Below are 18177 nucleotides of genomic sequence, written 5' to 3'. Positions count from 1 at the left end.
TTTTCCCAAAACAAAACAATGCGTATTTCTTTATTTTTCAAAGTGATCAAAAGTACCAATTTTCAGGTCTGTAATATCTTCAGTTTCTGAGATATAAGTACCAGTATCCTGATTAAAGGCATTCAACCCTTTTTCACCCTTTTTCACCCCTCCTATTGGGATTTTCTGAAAACAAAACAATACTTGTTTCCTTATTTTTAAAGAGGATTCTAAATGCCAATTTTTACATCTGTACACTTTTAAAGTTTTGAGATATATATACACTCATTTTAAAATTTCACCCCCCTTTTCACCCCCTTAGCGACGGAAAATCCAAAAATCCTCTCTTAGCGAGCACCTACATCTTAATATGAATATATCCTCAAAATTTCATTTCTTTATGTCCAGTAGTTTTGGCTCGGCGATGATGGGTCAGTCAGTCAGTCATTCAGTCAGTCAGGACAAGTTATTTTATATATATAGATTAAGGCAGCATATATTGTGTAGTACAGCTGTTGCTACCACTATACTCTGAACTTTGTTATGGTGAAGTCGTATGCCTGTGGAGAGTATTCTGAATCTTCTTTTCCATACACCAACTCCTTTCTACACAGTTTCTGGTTCGAATGTGTGATTCGTTAAACAATATTATTGTTCTTCAGGCGAATCGGGGGAAGCTAGTGGCGTCAAATATGGCCTATTTGGGTAGCCGCTGTCTGCAATTATTGGACTACCATCATCGATAACACCACTCACCGGTGGTGAGGTTGCTCTAATACGTAGTTAGTGGGGCGTAAAACCAACAACATTAATATTATTATGTGCTAATAACTTATATTTCTAAATATATTTCGAAGTTCGTGAAATAATACAATATCCGTGATCCGATATACAGTAAATACGAAAAAAGAGACAAAAATGTCGGTCGGTTGGTCGGTCACTTACTTTCTTGGCTTACGCTGCGTGAACCGTCAACGATAGACCCCAAGTGTAAGCGTACGAATTGTAGAACATAGAAACATCTATAAAAAAAAAAGACTGCGATGGTATATACCTATTTCCAACCGGTTGCCCTCTAGAAGTGATTTTATGTTATAGTCCGCGGTAAAAAAATAACCTCTGCGAGGTGGACGCAGACCAAGGACTATCACCAGGGCGCAATCCAGGAAGGCGCTCCAGACGGCGGTCGGCAGCACGGCAGTAGAAGGGGACGCCACCTAGCGTTCGGAGGCTGCCACACAGGCCCGGCCTTCCAGCGAGTGTCATGTTGCAGACATGGATGTGAGCCCCACAGGACAGGGAACGCAATCAGGTGTCGGCAACGACCAACGCCGCCAGCCAGGAGGAGGGAGAAGCCGACGCTGCAGCGGGGCCACCCGCAACCCCAGGGTCGCCAGGCCGGGAAGAGGACCACCAGGATGAGGCCTCTTCCCCTGCCGAGAAGAGACAGCCCCAGCCAGGAAGCAAAGGCCGCCCCCGGACAAGAAAGAAGATGACCCCGGCCCACCAGGAGAGGGCCACCCAGCCGCAACCCAGGACAGCATTCGACCGAGGAGTCAATCAGGAGAGGACCTCAGCGGGAAGTGGCAATACGGTGAGAACAAAATGTCCCCCCTCGGCAGCTCTCGCAGTGTTTCCGATGTTTGAGGTGGGACCACCGGCAGGAGCTCTTAATGAGGTGCAACCGTTGTAGGGGTGATCACCACTTCACGGCCTGTGCAGCACTTAAAGAGGTGCCGGTGTGCGCCAACAGCGCGGGGGGCCACCCGGCCTCCCATCGCAGTTGCCCTGTGTACCGGGCAATGGCGCGGGCAGAGAGGAAGAAGACCCGGCGTTATGACCCGCCCTCATCCAGGAAGGCCCCGCCCCGGCGGGCTTGGCCTCATTCTACGGGATCGGAGACTGGGTACGAGGGACTCCAAGGAGGTGGCGCTGTGCGGCAGGCCCTAGTGGTACTTGGCGCATGGCTCCGCAACCGACAAGGCCCACGCTAGTCACGGCAGTGCCCAGAAGGTCTGATCCCTTGACAACTGGAATGGCGAGAATATGGATCATGGCTGGTGCATGGTACCTTTTCTCTACTAACACAAACACCTGGACCTATCCGGAAACCACATCCTTGCATGTGCTGTCGCAATTTGTCAGGTTTTACATGTAGGCTCTTTCTCTTTTCGTCTATGTGGTTTTCTCCTGACCCTTAAAGCCACCTTACCAACACAAACCTTGCCTGGTAACGCGTCTGACGTGCAAACAGGCAGGTACTTCTGCAGAACCATTCCCACTCTTCCCTGTTATCTCTTTTCTTCTTAGAAATAATAGCATGTCGGAAGCAATGTAGATTAAGCTGCCACCCCCCCCCCCTCCCCCCTGAAAAAAATGAACGGGGTAGTTCATTTGTGCTGCCTTCGTGGAAGCAGCTCTCGCGGCACTTCGTTCAATGAACGAGGTAGTTTATTATGAGGTATCTTAGCAACAGTACTAGCGGCGCGAGCCTGTACGTACATTTTATAAAAGATGGTGCTTGCTTAGGTCTTCGTCCTCCAACATGCTGTATGCTCGTGTGAACGCTCCGTTCAAATAAACGAGTCGTTCAAATGAACTAGTTAGTTCATGAACGACCCACTCTGGTATGTACTCACTTTTGTCGTGAACGGTCTCTCAGGAAAGTTCTCTATCTCTTCGGCCCACGTTTTAGTGAGGATTGTACAAGGGCCCTTTCACACTTGCTTTCCACGCCACGCCACTCCACTCCACTCCACTCCACTCCACTCCACTTCTCAGACACTTCCGTCAACTTCTCGTCCCCACCACATATTTGCGTCTCGGTTTGAATCTGGTCCATGGACGCGCAAATTATCCTTGAGATTTTTATTCTTACGGAAAGAAGGTTGAGGTGAAAGAACAGTACCGGTATTAAGGTTCATTGGGTCCATCCATTGAATTCATATCACCTAGAACGAGGAGCTCATCGTTCTTCTAGATGAACGTACCACTGATCTAAAAATGTTCCTTAATTACTTTCGTATGAGTGGGAATTTGTTTGAATTGTTGTCAATCCTTGAAGCAAGTTTACAGCGTCAGGACACCAACATGAGAAAATGTATTCCGTCGATATTTTGAAACAAAAACTTAAAACTTGTGATGCACACAATGTTGACCGTTTGAACGACTGATTTAGTGAGCTACCAGTATGGCCTTGCTACCTACACCTACCTTCTGTAAATAAAACACTGGTAATTCTCACGAATAAGATTTTTTTTTTTTACAAGTTGCTGTACGTCGCACCGACACAGATAGGTCTTATGGCGACGATGGGACAGGAAAGGGCTAGGAGTGGGAAGGAAGCAGCCGTGGCCTTAATTAAGGTACAGCCCCAGCATTTGCCTGGCTTGAAAATGGGAAACCACGGAAAACTGTCTTCAGGGCTGCCGATAGTTGGGTTCGAACCCACTATCTCCCGAATACTGGATAATGGCCGCACATAAGCGACTGCAGCTATCGCGTTCGGTCCAAATAAGAAAATGTTATTATGTAATTTAATTGGAAGCAGTTCTTTTGAAATGAAGACTGCTAAAAACACTTGATTAATTATTTTTCAATGACCCATGTTATTGTAATATCGAATAAATAGTTATCATATAACACATATAGCCTATTATTGTAGTTATCAACTTCTCTCTCTTTGGAGTTGTCCAGTTCGGCAAAAAGTGGAATCACTTCATGGGAAACTTCATTTCACATTTGAAGCCTTTTATTTTATTTGAATAGTCTGTCGTTCGTTAATACCACTGACAAGGACGATTTTATATTTCTATCATTAACTTTTCAGTATCTATGAATGGAACCGACATTTTGAAAACGAAATCTTCAAACTTGTAGCTCAAATGTTGACCGTCTGAACGAGCTAATCCGATTCAGTGAACTTCCGGTCGCCCGGAGTGGAAGACACTTCAGACCGGTTGACAGCAGCCTGCTGTTGACGAGAGTGGACGGAGGTTGCGCCACACGAAGTGTCTCGTGTGAACGCTACCGTCCTCTCTCTACACCTCTGGTGGAGTGGAGTGGAGTGGCGTGGAAAGCAGTGGATCGTGTGAAAGAGCCCTAAACTCGTGGATGATAGTGGATTCCTTGTAATAAGAATTGTGACGGACAATCACAATACAAATGTCTTCATGTTTAGACATTTTGGACAACCTCAAACATTCAATTGATAATGTCCCAATCAAACTAGAAACAGAACATCAAGTCCTAATTTGCTGGTACTTGGGTTCGTGTTGTTAGAGCGGATGGAGTGTGACATTTGCGTTAGCAACATCTCATTGTTTAGAGCTTCGACACCACTAAATGGAAATGAGGACTTCCGATACCAGTAGTCTACCTTGTTTTGTTGCTGTCGTAAAGTTTTTTTCGGGGGGGGGGGGGGGGCGAAGCCCGCTCACCCCGCGTGACCAACGACTCAATCTACATGGCCTCCGACATGCTATTATTTCTAAGAAGAAGAAAGAGGTAGCAGGGAGGAGTGGGAAGTGATACAAGGAGTATCTGCCTGTTTCCATGTTAGACACGCTACCAGGCGATATTGTGTTAGGTATATGGTATTGAAGGGTCAGGGAAAAACCACATAGGCAGAAAGAAGAAAGAGCCTACATGTAAAACCTGACATCTTTTGATAACACATGCAAGGATGTGGGCTGGAGTAAGACCAGAGGTTGTGTTAGTTAGGAACAGGTAACATGCACAAAACATAAACCAATTCCTTGCCATTTCATCGTCTGGGGATCAGTCCGTCTGGGCACTGCTGTGACTAGCGCGATCCTTACCGGCTGCGGAGCCATGCGTCGAGTACCACTAGGGTCCGTCGCACGACTCCACTTCCTTGGGGTACCGTACCCAGTCTCCGATCCCGGAGAATGAGGCCAAGCCCGCCGAGGCGGGGGCCTCCTGGAAGGGGGTGGGTCATGGCGCCGGGCCTCCTTCCTCTCTGCCCGCGCCATGGCCCGGTAGACTGGGCAACTGCGATGGGAGGCCGGGTGGCCCCCCGATCAGTTGGCGCTCACCGGCGCGTCTCTAAGTGCTGCGCAAGCCGTGTAGTGGTGATCACCACCACAGCGGTTGCACCTCACCTCAAGCCCACAGCTGACCTGACGGTGGCCCCACCTCAGACAGCGGAAACACTGCAAGAGCTGCTGAGGGGGACGTATTACTCTCACCTGACTGCCGCTGTCCGCTGAGGTCCTCTCCTGATTGGTTCCTCAGTCGACTGCGGTCCTGGGAGCAGTCCTGGGTTGCGGCTTGGCGGTCCTCTCTTGGTGAGCCAGCGTCGCCTTCTGCTTCCTGGTGCGGCGTCGTCTTCTTCTTCTTCCCGGGGGTTGCTTCTCGGCGGGAGAAGAGGCCTCGTCCTGGTGGCCCTCCTCCCGGCCTGGTGACCCCAGGGTAGTTGGTGGCTCCGCTGCGTCGCCATCTTCTTCTTTCTCCTGGCTGGCGGCGGCGGCAGCGTCGGTCGGTCCCAGGGGTTACGTCTCGGCGGGGGAAGAGGTCTCGTCCTGGTGGCCCTCCTCCCGGCCTGGTGACCCCGGGGTAGCTAGTGGCTCCGCTGCGTCGCCTTCTTCTTCTTTCTCCTGGCTGGCGGCGGCGGTGGCGTCGGTCGGTGCTGACACTCGACTGCGTTCCCTGTCCTGGGGGGCGCACATCGAGGTCTGCAACTCGACAGACGTGCAGGCAGGCTGGACCTGGGCAGCAGTCTCAGTACGCCAGGGGGCGTCCTTCTCCACCGCTGTGCTGCTTTCCACCATCACGGGCGCGTTCCTGGTTTGCGCCCGGGTAACAGGCCCTTCCTGGTAGGCCTGCGTCTGCGACCACTTCGCCCTGGTTGGCGCCTTGTTGGTCTGCGTGTACTTCGTAAAGTACCGCTTTCCAACTGAAGTCGTGCCATCGCGGCGCTCGGAAGCGCCGCCGTCGTCCTCGGTCATTCGCTCCGTCTGCGAGGCTGCCTCCTGGTAGCCCGAGACGTCCAGGTGCTCCCTGAGTCCTGGTAGCCGGGCAACCTGGAACTGCTGGGACGCCTGGTCCTCGTAGGTCCGGAAGCAGTCTGCGTCCCTGGGGCGGAGGATGACCGCCCAGCCAGGTATTACATCGCAGATGGTCTCGTAGAACACCTCTCCGATGGACGAAGCGATGCGCTCGATGCTAAGGGTCAGGTAGACCGTCTCCTGGTAGGCGGGCTCCCTCCACCGGTTGAACACCACCAGCGCCGGAAGTCTGACGTCGGGGGCAGTCTCTGGGCTGAGCGCCGCTTGAAAGGCCTCAACAGCTCCCTTGTAGTCGAAGTTGTCCGGTAGTTCTTTGCCGATCAGTTCCTCCATCCTGGTCCTCCTGTAACAGAAGGTAAGAGAGAGCGAGCACTGAGAAGTGCTACAGCTCAGACAATGCTCCTTCGAAAATGTACTAATAAGTACAAGTGTCTGGCTGATACGTAAGTACAGAGCGCCTGGCAAGGAGAGAGAGCGGAGCGACAGGCATGTACGACCTCTCGCTACGACAGTCAGCTGCTCCTTCCTGTCGTAAAGGATCTACAGGAGTTTGTTGAAGCTGCTGTGCCCTACTGTCAGAATTCTTTGAAACTTATGAGCGTAATACGAGGCCTTGCTACTTCTTCCCTTTCAGAATGTGATCTGTTACAGTGCGAGGTCAAAGAATATCAGCAAACTGTTGGTTATATTATCCTAACCAATTTAGTAAGACAAAAGTTAGCCGCCTGGGTGTATCACTCCAAGCCTTCGTCCAATCTTTAAATGTGACATGAAGAGGCCAGCTACGACTTCATACAGTTAATATTACTGATGTAATTTATGAGCTTCAGTGAGCATATGAATATGCTGTGGTCTATCGTCATAATAATGCGTTAAGAACTGTGTGCGTTTATGCCTGCCAACACCGTGCTCCAGACAAAAGGTTTTGCAAAACACATTCTAAACTCTACAGTACTTCCGTCTTCAATCCAAACATTTTAAAAGCAAATGTAAATAAATACCCCTTGTTATGCCTTATGTAGTCAAATATACTAACCGAACTGAAAGAATGTTAAAGTGAAGTATACCTATTGAAATTTTGAGTTTTTGACCAATCGACGACGTCTAACCCAAACCCACACTTTTTTCATACTATCGGAAATGAAAATCAGTGTCACTCCTGTAAAGGTGATGGTATCTAAATTATGATATAATTTTCTTTCAAAATATATTTCTATTCTTTTCTTTTGCTCAGTGCAGATAGATATCATCTCGATATACCTTTCTTACTACAATAAGGAAATAATACTTTAGTCAGTCAATTGACTTGCCACTTGCGTGGCGCTGCTGTCGTGCCGTGTGTTGACATCCCGGTTAACGGAGGCAGAACGGAGGTTGTTAGGTGCTGAATATTGAGAAGGTTTGACAACAAGACTATCTGTAGTTTTAAAAACAGAGTCCATGCTATTTCGTATACTCTAGAACATATTATAATTTTATTCTTTTACGGAAAGCTAATTGGCTTTCGTTCTTTTGTCTTCTATCAGTGAACCAAACAATTCTGTCGTCACATTAAAAAGAATTGCATTTTTATTATTTTTTGGGGGTATAAAATGCTCAGTACATACTGTTGTTAACGTCTGTTTCTTGACTTCCTGTGGCATTTTTTATTCAGAATTAGTAGGCATGTACATCTCCATGTTCTCGTATCGTGTCTGTTACTTTTTTGTTTTGAACCACATCCTCTTTAGTTGCCTATTATTCATCTGCAAAACCTTCTTACACAATAGAAGCATATATTGTAGTTGATAAAATTTTGAGGCCCTGTTCGATTTAATCATCTATTATATCATCACTTCCCCACATAACTGGTTATAATTTAGCCCTGTATTGTTCCAAAATGTCCTAGGCTTATGATGTCTTTGTCATTGATGCTCTTGTACAAGAACTTTTCATGTTATAGGCCTATTTCCCTGATGTTTGTGAAAAAAACTTTTGTAGAATCCTTAGAAAACATAAAATGTACATTTTTCTGAGAGAAGGTTTCCCTTTGAATATGGTAGGCCTATCTCCTTTGTCTAGACTTTGTGAGGAATTCCTGGGTTGATCTAGTTTCCAGTTTTTTAATCACTGTATGTTTTTGATTTTCCCTTTTACAATTTTATCACTAGTTCTTGCCAAATTAAAGTGGCTGTTTTTTAATTGTGAAGGGTTGTTGTTCAAGAACATGAATGTTTTTAATGGGAATAGAATCACACATACATATACACATACTTGCTCAAAAACTTACTGCTTACTGCAGGGACTGAAGTGTTAAAAGGTTGTGAAGAAACATAAACCCACTCAGTTTCCTTCTAATCTCAAACCAACTATAAAGCTGGTCGCTCTGCATTGCCTTATATTGTATTTTCTTTTCCTGGCTCATATGAGCACTAAGCAAGTCTCTAACAGATGGTGTGTCGCTCTTGCCCAGAAGTAAGACAGGAATTATTTTCTCAGACTGCTCTGTAAAGGTTAACTTACTGGTAATTTGTGAATTGTAGGTATCCAAGAATTGCCAGTTTTGCAACCTTCCTCTAAATTAATGTTCTTCAGATGTTTCTTGGTTTTGATCTCTCAGATATTTCCCTCATATTGGCATTCAAAAAAAATAATCTCTTTTCGCTTTAGAGGAAATGCTTAGCCAGAGCTAAAATATCCCTGTCTTGATTCTTGGGGTGATGACCGTGTTCTTTAAGTCTGATTGTTGATAATGTGTGGCTCGTAATGGCGTTGATGTTATATTTACCCAACTTTGTTATGTTTTATTTTGCATAGGGTGGTATCGTCTTCGGACGGGTCAGATCTTCCTATGTGTTTGTTTCAACCGTGGCCTTGCTGTTCTAATTTCCTAAAGGCATGTTGAACACTGTTTCCTATCTATTTACTTTGAAGTGTTTTTCTCTCTTCTTCATAGTGTTCCGTGTTGGATGTCACTTAAGCATTATTAAGGAATGTGTTTAAAACAGGTTGTTTTTGTAATGGGTCGTGGTATGAAACTGTTATAAACTATACAGATAAGTAACTCCATGCCTCTTTGCACCACCACCTGTCAGAAAATCCAGCTGTTCTAAACATCTTCAGTAACAGATCCTTACAATATCTGATACTACAAAATGGAAGGGGAGAGGGGGGGCGCTCAAAAGGAGTGGATGCTCTATAAACAATATTCAGCATGTCTTTAGGAAATTACAACTGTAGTATAGACCTCTAAGGTCTAAAGACAGTGATACTACCCTAAGCAAGAAACATGACATACAAGGTTGGTATGATATTGGGTAAATATGTCAAGACTATTCACACGCCACACAAGAGGATAGCTCGTAATCTACAGCTAAATAAAGACACCATAGAATTATTGACCCTCAAAGAATGTAGATGTTGTACCTGCGACTTGCCTGAAACGAAGCGACAGATTTATGCCACACTCAAAGATCATATGTGTCGAACTAAGAGACGAAGTGTCCTTAAAATTAACATAAATTAACATTAAGGACACTTCCTCTAAAGCATTACTTTGTCAATTTATATATTTTTCATCTAAACAGTGTTATGTGGCTGAAGATGTTGATAATATACGAAACATGTACCACTTTTAACCATTAAAACTTGCCTTAAGCAATCATTGTATCGACTAGGTGGAAAATAAATAAATACTTAATTGTGAATGTACGGCAGAATACGGTGCTCAAAATCATTATCATGCGTTTTACTCACCATTTTACAGTTTATGCTGAAAATGTTCCCCATGCGCTGCCAAAATAATTGGCATCTCCTAATGAAGTTTTCGGTTACTCTACCAAGTTCTTCAGCACTGATGGATGCAATTGCAACTCGTATATTGTCTTTAAGTTCATCTAGTGGGTGAGGGTTGTTCCCATAAACTACATTTTTTAACATTCCTCACAAATAAAAATCACATGTCGTTACATCTGGGCTACGAGGGGGCCACAGATTTTTACTTATGATCCTTGTGCCAAACATGCTTCAGTAAGAAGATAACGACCTTTAAGTCTATTTTTATTGTTTACTGAACCTGTAGGTTTGAATCTCTTGGCCAGTTGTTTTATTGTCCGATTGTCAGGAATGGGCCTCCCTGGAAATTTCGCTCGAAACTTATGTCTTGTCCTAACGCACGATTTTCTGCACTTAATGTAAGTTTTATGCAGATATATATGTTCACGTAATGAATATTTCACGTACATTACAGCACTATACACAATCGCAATACAACACTATACAATAGGACATGCCGTACGCAGTAGCTTCATTGAACACCCTACTATCTCGGAGTTCAGCTCTCAACAACTGCAGTGTGCCGGAAACCGCACGCGCCAGCGGCCGGTAGCGACCTGTCCTCTGCGGCCAAGTTTGAACGATAAACTCCCTTCCAAGCATAAATAAAGACCCTGTATAAGGCTCTCAATTCTGGAGCCCATTCTCTGTATAGCTACTGCTGTCTTCAAATAGATAGGTTCTTTCGTAATCAATCCTAGTTCTACATTCATATCTTTTCAGCCCTCGACAACTTTGTTTCTGCTTCCCAGCTTCATCAGGAGGGTGGGCATCAATGCTCATTGAGGGGTCATCTTGACAGATCTTCAGTCTTCATGTAGGTAATGCAGTATAAGTAGAAAGCCAGATAAATACAAGAAAAGGCTGCTTGCTTACTGTATTTCTGCAGGTGTTTTGACACAGCTAGTGATGTCCTGGTAGATATTCTCAATTCTTTTCAATGTTCTATACAGACCAAACTTTGCATCATATCCCAGGATCAAACTTTTTTTTTTTTTCAATATCTAGGGAGGTCATCCTAAGAGATTTATATTCATTGTATTTCTCAAATACACCAGCCTCAGCCAGAATCAAACCTGTTGTATATGGAGTAATGAAATACAATAATTCTAATACTGTATGGCCACAGCTATCATGCACAGGCATATTGATTCAACACCATTTAGGCTCCCTGTGGGTCAGTTTTGATGTTCCGATTTGCTCTACCAGATGGCAAAGAAATGGATCTCTTGGGTGATATGTGACAGAGTTTTTAATTGATTTTGTCAGGTAAACACTGAATTGTGTAGCCAAAGATCTTTTATTTGCCAGTAGGTTACAATATTGTACGTCGTGGAGTGCCCTTACAAAATCAAGGTTACCTCTGCCAGGTTTGAACCCATGATCTTGAGATCTGGGGGCCGACACTGGAAGACTTATCCACTAAGGGAGCTATTCGGAATAGAAGACTAACCTACCTCTAAGGACTGAATTACTTGAATCCTCTAGATGACGAATGTTGAGATTGTGTCAGTTTTAATGATAATTTTATTAGTATTATGTCCTGTTAACTACCCTACTTTTACAGCTTTCGGAGATGCTGAGGTGCCAGAAATTTGTCCTGCAAGAATTCTCGTACATGTTGGTAAATCTACAGACATGGGGCTGAATTGTGTGAGCACCTTCAAATATCACCGGACTGAGCCAGGATCAAACCCAACAACTTGGGATTGGAAAGCCAGTGCCTTAACAATCCAAGCCACTCAGCCTGGCTGTACTATTATCTTTCCTAATCCTGGCCCTAGTTACTTACAGTTAAACACACAACAGCCATACAGATTATGAAGTAGACTTCCTTAAATTAAGTACACAGGGCTGGTGACCAAAATATTTCAAGTTCCTTATGTGTGAAGAATTAGCAAGATCCCGTTTGTTTTTCAATGCAACAACACGTATAATTCCACCTTCTGTGTTTGGTTACCGTGAGTAGAAATTAGATAACACCACATTCGCACATTCAGTGGATATTTTTGTGACTACGGTTAGTTTGTAAGCGGTCTTTGACCGAGCAGTATGAATTTCTGTTGTTAAAAACATGTTAGTAGTAATGTAGATTTTATGTAAAGTAACATTAGAATTTTTGATAGCATTTTCACAGACAATGTGTAGTGGAAAATTTGCAAAACATTCATGTTAAACTGTTGGCAGATTGTTACAGGACATCGGTTGAACATTTTGCTACTTATTAAAGAGAGGAATTGTTAGTGAAGAACTCAAGAGTTGTAAAACTGTCAGTGTTGACAGTAGAAATGATTTCCTATGGCGCTACCTAGATGGTCCTCAGCCTACCAAGTAACGGCTGCTCACCCTGAAGGCATGTAGATTACGAGGTGAAGCGTGGTCAGTGTGATGAATCCTCTCTGCCATTATTCTTGGCGTTATAAACTAAGATCGCCATTTCACTGTCGGATAGCTCCTCGCTTGTAATCACTAGGACCCATATTTTTATGTGATATGAAAGTGCATATGAAAGTTACCCATTCGTCAACTCTTTGTCCTTGGGCAACCTGCACCTGTTGCAGGAAGATTGTATAATAAATAAAAGTCCATAAAAATGTAGTAAATATTAGTGAAGTATGTAATATTCACAAAATACATAATTCAGTATGTTATATTCATTAAATATATAGTTGTATTAATGCATTAAATTTACAAAAATGTTTGTATATTCCTTTTATTATGGTTCACAGTTATATGAAACAGTAAAATTGTTTTAAATACGTCCATATTTCACAATAAAGTTATCGTTGTTACTTTGGATAATTTACATAGTCTACTGTTTTCTAATTTTGCTAGATGATGATGCTTGTTCTAAGTGGAAGGACAGAAAGGAGTGGAGGAAGCTTGTTAACCACACCCGGGTGACTGGAGTGGGACATTGATGATGATGATGATGATGATGCTTGTTGTTTGAAGGGGCCTAATATCTAGGTATCAGTCTGTTTTCTAATTTTGACAGTAAGTATAGTAGCTTATTAGATAATCAAATTAAAGGCATATTCAGAATACTTCAGATATTTAAGAAGAATGTTGTTCACTGTGAACCGCGAAGTATATTACGCAAGTTTTTCTTGTAGGTAATTTCCCTTACCCTCACACCCTGAAAATGAGGAAATTAATATACAATCAGCCTTTAAACCCCCTATTAATTATCACAATACAGTACCTTTTTGTCGTGATGCACATTATGTCACCTAGTACTTCTCCAAGTTTTCCATTGTGATGTTTTGGCACTGATCCGATAAAATTCCCTCGTAGGCTGAAAAGGATTGTTTATCATCACAGGAAGTCAACAGTTAGGTGGGAGGCACTCGGATGTACCGTATTTCGTAGACAAAGGGTTGGAAATTCTAATTTTAAAGGAACTATTCTCACAAGCCAGTTTTAGTAATTGAAATATCTTCTATATGAAAGGAAATTCAATAATTATTTTACTGCAGTTTGAAAAATAAAATGAACTGGAACCTTTTTAAAAGTTTTGGATAAATACCTATATATGTACATAAGTTCATGATGTAATATTTTTAGGATTATGCTGTGTAATTAAAATATATAAACTCGCTCAGTGTGCGTTTCAAAATGTACCTTGTCTTTCTTCATAGGGAGAAAACATGACGCATCAATGGTTGCTAAGAGAAAGCAACAAAGAACTTAAAAAGTAGTCCTAATGGGGCTTAAATGGCATCCCTATTACATCTTAGGGCACAATTTTAAGTTATTTTTTGCTTTCTCGTAGCCGCCATTGATGTGTTGTTTTCAGTTTTCTCCTGCTGAAGAAAGGCAAGGTACCTTTTGAAACGCATGTTGAGTGAGTTTATATAGGCTATTTATATTATATGATATAATCCCAGAAATATTAAATCATGAATAGTTACATGATCCATGAAACTTGAAATGATAATCATCATCATAATTTCTTCGCTCCAGCAAGCCGGGTGCGGTTGTGTACAAGCCTCCTCCAGTTTGTTCTATCCATCCACAGATGCTGCTCATATATGTGATGCCATTTCACATCTCTAATTTCAAGGTACAAAAATGTTACATAATATTTAAAATGATACCCAAGCATAACCATATCAGAACATCAATTTGCTGACACTTTTCATTTTCAGTTTTCTGCAAGTAGAGGAGTGGAATGTGTAATTATGTAAGAATCCGGGCCCTAGTAATCTTGTAGGCTGAGTAGACTTTAAACCAGGCCTCAGATCCAGGTAAAAATTCCTGACATGCCTGGGAATCAAACCCAGGACCTTGGGGTGAGAGACCGCAGGGCTGGCTGATGATATATTTTGAAATAATGAAGTAATTTCTCCCACACCAGCAAAGCGTTAAAATAATAGCTCATTTTTAGCTTCACTAACACATGAGAAAGGATTAAATTGATTTTCTTTGGGCAGTTTTTTGGAGGATATGTTTAAGTTATGGACCAGACTGCTACACAAAAGAAGAAACTCTGATGCTCCAGTACTACGTGATCCTGAGGAGCCTTTCAACAGTCAGGGTGAACTTAATGTTAGAATAGTAATGAAGAACATACCTAATGTTAATCGATATAATTTACGAACATACAAATTTACCTACATTTGCTCAATAAAATTGGAGAATCTTGTTCACATTTGAAGACACTTCTGGGTGTCGAGTGCAGTCTTTCAGTTCAGATTTGAGCAGCGGACAACAGGGTCAGAATTGATCCATTAAAAATAAAAAATTACAAGCATTAAGATTGGGTAATGAAATTCAGAGCTTGATACAATGAACACTTTAAGTAGGCCTACCAAAAAGTCATGCAAATAGAGATTTATTTCAGTCTACAAACTGACTATTGTAATGTGTACAGCTATTATTCAGTGTCCTGTAGTAGGTTTTAGGAGCTGTGAGAAATGGACATAAATGCCTCCATATGCACAGTTTTTCTTGTATGATTATCCTATTCATATAGATGGACAGAAGTTTATTTTTGATGGTCTATTCATTGTTTCCTAAGTCAATGTTGCTTGCAACTTTGGGGCTGTGAGAGTCCAGCTGATTGGTATTGTGTTCAGTTGCCCTTCATCTTTCATATCCAATCTCCTTTGGTCTACTTTAGTTATCAGATCCGTTTAGGGGTTTCCACAATTGTGGAGTGTGACTATAGAGACCTTAGCAGAGTCTGACATTCTTCTAGTTTATTGTGCCAGGCTCACCACTTTAGTCTTTATCTGATCTTTCTTTGTCAACTCCTTGTCCTCTGATCCTGGTGGTGTTAGGTTTGTGATGTGAAGGTAATCTTTCCCACATTTTTATAGCCTTTATCTGTCTTTAGCAGATATTAAGGGTTATAAATTTCATGTTGTTGGTCCGTATTGAACTGAGAATAACATATGAGTAAACAACACAGTAAAGGTTTCCACCTATTCAATACAAAATATATTCACAATATTTTAAAGTTACATGGAACTAGTTTCGACCCATCTAGGGGTCATCATCAGCCACATCAAAGCAAAGATCACTCTTGACGAAATCCTAAGAACATGTTAATTTTAACAGTAAGATTATTATGGAATAACAAGTGAATGTGGTAAATGAAAAGAGTTGTTAGTATGGGACAGGTGAGTAATAGCTAATAAATATACAAGGAATATACATAAGAGGTATCCCGGGTGGAAAAAATAAAACTGGCGTGGAAAATATTTACAATAGGACTGACACAGGATTGACCCTTGTTAACGAACATCACAGTGCTAATTTATCAAACTGTGAGGTGCGCAGTAACTCTGCCTGAGGGATAGCAGCAATAGTGTTTTCAATGATCTGCTGTAGATCTTCCATTGTGAAGATTATTGAAGTACACCCAACTGTTCAATTTGCCCCCCCACAGGTAACAATCACAGGGAGAGAGATCAGGCAATCGAGGTGGTCAATTGTTTGCACTGCCTCTGCTGATTGCCCTCTCCTCACCAAACTCCTCGTGCACTTGTGACAAGGTTGTCAAGGCAGTGTGTGCTGTTGCTCCGTCTTGCTGAAAATATCCATACAGTTGTTTGTTTTCTGTGAGTTGTTCTACATATGGATTAAATAGTATCTGGACATACCAATTAGCATTAACAGTTTGGTGAAAGAACCGTGTTACAATGCGGATACCAGACATTGCGCGCCACACACCAATCTTGAGATTATGCAACGGCTTATCGACGTATTGATCGGAATTTTCCAATGCATAATGGCACATGTTCTGAGAGTTCGTATACCCTGACAGGCTGAACTATGCCTCATCTGAAGAAATGAAAAACTGAAGATCCAAAAGTCCTGACTCCACTTCACTAAGAAACTATGGGCAGAGTTCAATACATGAAGGTTCGTCTGGATCCTTTAATGCATACGCAACAATAAATTTGTAAGCGTTCAGATGCAGGTCCTTTTTGATAATGTTTCAACACAATGATCTCTTAATTCACACTTGCACAGATAAGCGGCGTTAAGATTTCGACGGACTTCATTCCAGGCTTTTCTTCACTCGAGCAACTCTTTTTGGATAGTTACAGTTTTTATTCGCTACAGAGCCTGTTACGTGGCATTTTGCCACTAAGTTTTCCTTTGCAGACTTAGCTGGAGGTTTTACCAAAACACTTCCAGACTTAAACTCGTGCGTAAACAGTTCCGTACAGGTTTTCCGCTAATCGTTCGCATAACAGTCAGCAATGTACATGCGCTGTTTTATCGTGAGCACCATTTTGTGTTGCATTCATCTGGTCACTAAACATGTCTTCCTCTCGCTCGCACACTCTCATGCATAACGACACAGACCTACTGGGTGCAATGCATGCTGGAGATGCAGACACACAAACATGTGACAGCGACTGATTGTTGCATTGAAATCACAGTTTCCAGCATTTTCTGTGATGGGCCGTTCTGTTCATTAACTAGGGTCAATTCTGCATCAGTCTTATAAATATTTTCTGGGTCAGTTTTATTTTGCCCACCCTGTAGAAGGTTTGGATCTCTTCCTCTGTCTTCAATAAGAGTTAAGAATGGATGATTTTTTATTTTAAAATTTCCATTGAAACTATAATTACCATCTCTCAACCCTGATGGATTTAGGTTTACAAGAGCTAGGAAGTGTTTTCTTATTCTCTTTCTGCACCGAGCTCGATAGCTGCAGTCGCTTAAGTGTGGCCAGTATCCAGTAATCGGGAGGTAGTGGGTTCGAGCCCTACTGTCGGCAGCCCTGAAGATGGTTTTCTGTGGTTTCCCATTTTCACACCAGGCAAATGCTGGGGCTGTACCTTAATGAAGGCCACGGCCACTTCCTTCCCATTCCTAGGCCTTTCCTATCCCATCGTCGCCATAAGACATATCTGTGTCGGTGCGACGTAAAGCAAGTAGCAAAAAAAAAATTCTTTTTCTGTAGCTGATAACCTCACATTTAAAGGGTCCTCTTCCCTTGTCCACTGTGATTAGTATTAAGAGGGTCTGAAAATCTCTTTACTTTGCTCCTTTAAACAAAAGCTCTGGCTCATTTGATCCATAGCATGTACAGTTTGATTTCACTTCATTAAAATGTTCATTTTGGGCAGTTTTATTTCTTTTCATTATTTTCCACCTTAAATTTTTTCACCTTGCATAACTTTATTTTTTTCTTTTCTTCCACTGCCCCTCCCTCCCCATCCAGAATGTAGCTGTTAAGGATCCTTTCTAGTCCACATAACCACACATTAAGCAGAATATCTTTGCAGAGAAGAGTGCTGAATTCAATGATGTCATCGGGTCGATGACCTGGCTGTTAGGCCCCTTTAAACAACAATCAATCAATAATGTCATGAGTATCAAATTTAAGTTTCTGTTGGGAAACTGAAATTAAATTTTACCAGTTTCTTAATTGTAAAAATAACCAGTGTTTCACCCCAACATAGCATTAGGCTCGTCAGTTGGAATATCACATCTCTCCAAAACACTGGCTAGCTAGTACACAATTGTGACACCACTGTAAGCCATTCTAATAAGCACAATGCATCGACAGTGCACTAGAGGAAATGTCTCCATGACTTCAGGTCGAGTTTTATATGTACGTACACTATGTATTTACATTGATTTCAGTGACACTGTAATTCTCACCCTCCACTTTTGTCATTCTTAACAGTGTCAAACCTTGACAGGATTCCCTCATGGCATTCATTTAATAAAGGACCAAAGATAACTCGTAGTTCCTCATTCATTATTTACAGTCTTTGTGATCCCCCTCTGTCTTCCCACCTTCATCCCTCATATTTGTCCTTTTCTGAACCTTTCTGCTGGCTGCCACAGTGTAAACCAAATCAACAGGCATCATGCCTTCCTGCTA

The 18177-nt window shown here is 42.5% G+C and overlaps 1 protein-coding gene across 3 annotated transcripts in view; it reads left to right on the top strand.

The window, feature by feature from the left end:
- Positions 1-7329: 7329 nt before the first annotated feature.
- Positions 7330-18177, top strand: part of LOC136880507 (RNA-binding protein Ro60) — a 193697-nt gene continuing 182849 nt past the window's right edge. Inside the window, exon 1 of one of the 3 annotated variants that reach the window (XM_067153306.2) lies at positions 7330-7407. The gene's annotated coding sequence lies outside the window, so the exon portion shown is untranslated. Of the gene's footprint in view, positions 7408-12695; positions 12819-18177 lie in introns of those variants that run through there. The other 2 variants (XM_067153308.2, XM_067153307.2) reach the window with 2 other exon arrangements.

The sequence above is a fragment of the Anabrus simplex genome, chromosome 1 (assembly GCF_040414725.1).
Source record: "Anabrus simplex isolate iqAnaSimp1 chromosome 1, ASM4041472v1, whole genome shotgun sequence".
Classification (NCBI taxonomy): Eukaryota; Metazoa; Arthropoda; class Insecta; order Orthoptera; family Tettigoniidae; genus Anabrus; species Anabrus simplex.
This window is presented reverse-complemented; position numbering and strand designations above follow the sequence as displayed.